The following is a 3,136-nucleotide window of genomic DNA, read 5'->3' on the forward strand; positions in this document are numbered from 1 at the left end:
AACCACAACATGAGAATTGGCAAGGATCAACCCCATTAAGTCATCCTCTAAATGATAAAGGAAAGTCAAATGAGCTATGTCAATCAAAGTCCATAAGTCCTAGTTCTCCACCAATTCAATTAGTGAGATCTAAGGTCAATGGCTCCCAATCATCAATCACTTGGACATTAGCAACTCAAGAGTTCCTAAATTACCTTCCCAAGCCAAGAGCATAAAATTCTACTCTAAAGCCCAAACAAGCATTTTGTCAAACACTTGGTGGGTACAAATGGAAAGCATAGTAAAAAAGCAAGAAATATAAATCTACCAACTATCAATTGCAAGAAGAGTAAGATTCACAACTCACATCATCAATAAAAAGAACACCAAACATTAAATCTCATCAAAGAAAACCCAAATTCAACATGAGTGCATGAGCATAAAAGAGACATGAAAGTAAAATTAACATCACAAAATAAGAGAATTAAAGTGTAGAAACAAGAAGTTGTAGAGGAAACAAGATGAAAACATAAAATTGGACCTAGATCTAAGATGCAAAATAGCCTAAGAACCCTAATTGTAGAGAGAAGAGGGAGCTTCTCTCTCTAAAAACTTAACTATATGATGCTAACACTTTAAACAATTGCCCCCCTTTTGTCCAAACTTTAATTCTGCATGAAATAGCATTAGAAATGAGTTGAGTTGGGCCCAAAGTGCTTCAGAAATCGGTGGGGGCGATTTCACCTTAATGGGCCATGAGCAGCATCGGTGCGCATGCGTACATGGCGCGTGCGCGCCCCTGAACGCGAAGCAACATATGGTAAATTTTATATCATTTTCAAACCCCGGATGTTAGCTTTCTAATGCAACTGGAATTACCTCATTTGGACCTTTGTGGCTCAAGTTATGGTCGATTGAGTGCTAGAAGTTCAGGCTTGACAACTTTACGGTTCCTTCATTTCTTCGTGAGTTCTCCCACTTTGCATGTTTTTCTCCTCACTTCTTCCATCCAATACTTGCCTTATGAACCTGAAATTACTCAACAAACATATCAAGGCATCGAATGGAATTAAAGTGAATTAAAATCACCAATTTTAGGGCTTAAAAAGCATGTTTTCACATTTAAGCACAAATCAATGGAGAATTGCAAAACCATGCTATTTCATTGAATAAATGTGAGAAAAGGTGATAAAATCCCCCAAAATAAGCACAAGATAAACCACAAAATTGGGGTTTATCAATCTGAACCTACGAGGACCTTCCTTAGATTAAGGAGGGAAGCAAGAGGGAAGAGGGTCATTGGTACTGAGGAAGAAGAGGAGGATTTTGAGACTGACATGGAAGAGAACATGGAAAACCACCATGAGGAGGAGACACACTACCATGCCAGAGAAGGTCCAGCAGGTCATGCTGGGCAGGAGAGAAGAGTTCTAGGCTCTTATATTAATCCAAATCCTGGAAACTATGGAAGTAGCATCCAAAAACCAACCATACATGCCAATAACTTTGAACTGAAGCCCTAGCTTATCACCCTTATTCAGAACAACTGCTCATTCGGAGGATGCACCCAAGAAGACCCCAATCAACACTTGACCACCTTCCTAAGAATATGTGATACTGTGAAGTCTAATGGTGTTCATCCTGACACCTATAGATTGCTTTTGTTCCCATTCTCTCTTAGGGACAAAGCATCTAAATGGCTGGAATCCTTCCCGAATGAGAGTTTAACAGCCTGGGAAGATGTGGTAAATAAGTTCTTGGAAAGATTCTATCCTCCCCAAAGGATCAAAAGGTTGAGAGATGAGGTACAAACCTTCAGGCAATAAGATGGTGAAACTCTCTATGAGACATGGGAGAGGTTTAAGGACTTAACAAGAAGGTGCCCACCAGACATGTTCAATGAATGGGTGCAATTACACATCTTCTATGAAGGGTTGTCTAATGAATCAAAGAAGGCAGTAGACCACTCTTTCGGGGGATCTCTAAACAAGAAGAAGACCATTGAAGAAGGCATAGATGTCATTGAAACTGTAGCTGAGAATGACTACTTCTATGCTTCTGAAAGGAGCAACACTCGAGGAGTAATGGAGTTGAACCATATGGATGCACTGCTAGCTTAAAACAAGATGATTACCAAGCAGTTGGCCGACCTTACCAAACAGATGGAAAGGAACCGAGTCGCAGCAGTCACCACCTCACCATCAGCTCAAGAAGGAGTAAATACAGAGGAAGGAGGTGACTGGGAATAGGCCAACTATGTTGGAAACTCACCCAGGCAATCCCATGATCCATACTCCAAAACCTACAACTCTGGTTAGAAGAACCATCCAAATTTTGGGTGGGGAAACCAACAAGATCAAGGCCAAGATTAGAGACGCCACAACTCCAACAATAATGCAACCTACCAACATTCTACACAGAGACCATATCAAAACCAAAATGGCCATTCTCAACACTCTAACCCCAACTCACCACCACCATCTGAAGATAGACTCTCCAAAATTAAAGTTCTGCTTGAAGGAATATGCAAGGAAGTTCAAGATAGTAGAGTGTTTAGGGAAGAAGTGCTATCCAATATGCAAAATTAAGATGCAGCCATCAATAAATTTGAGACACAGATCAGCTACCTATTCAAGCAAGTTCCCAGCCACAACATTTGTAACAACACTAGTGTAAACTCAAGGGAGGAGTACCAAGCTATTACCCTTAGAAGTGGAAAGGCAATGAAAGAGACTTCCAAGGAATCACAAGAGAAGGACACGGATGGAGAGGAGAGAGGGTAAGAAGAAATTCAAGCTCCTACTCCCAACTCACATAAAAAAGAAGAAGTACTGAAGCCACATGCTCCAAAAGCCCCATACCACAGCGATTGAAGAAGAGTGGGGACGACAGCCAATTTTCACGATTCTTAGAAGTTTTTAAAAGGCTACAGATTAACATACCCTTTGCTGAAGTAATAGAGCAAATGCTGCTCTACACTAAGTTCTTGAAGGAATTGATGACCAAGAAGAGAAGCTGGAGGAACAAAGAGACTGTGGTATTAACTGAGAAATGTAGTGCCATCATTCAGCACAAGTTACCCCAAAAATTGAAAGACCCTGGGAGCTTCCAAATCCCTTATATCATAGGGGAAATCACAATGGAACAGATTGAGGAA

The 3,136-nt window shown here is 40.7% G+C and overlaps 1 non-coding gene across 1 annotated transcript; it reads right to left on the bottom strand.

Moving 5' to 3' along the window:
• Positions 1-1,769: 1,769 nt before the first annotated feature.
• Positions 1,770-1,873, bottom strand: LOC130958781 (small nucleolar RNA R71). Its single transcript, XR_009077887.1, has one exon. It is a non-coding gene; the product is annotated as a small nucleolar RNA R71 (small nucleolar RNA).
• Between the last annotated feature and the right edge of the window lie 1,263 nt (positions 1,874-3,136).

This window comes from Arachis stenosperma, chromosome 10 (genome assembly GCF_014773155.1).
Source record: "Arachis stenosperma cultivar V10309 chromosome 10, arast.V10309.gnm1.PFL2, whole genome shotgun sequence".
Classification (NCBI taxonomy): Eukaryota; Viridiplantae; Streptophyta; class Magnoliopsida; order Fabales; family Fabaceae; genus Arachis; species Arachis stenosperma.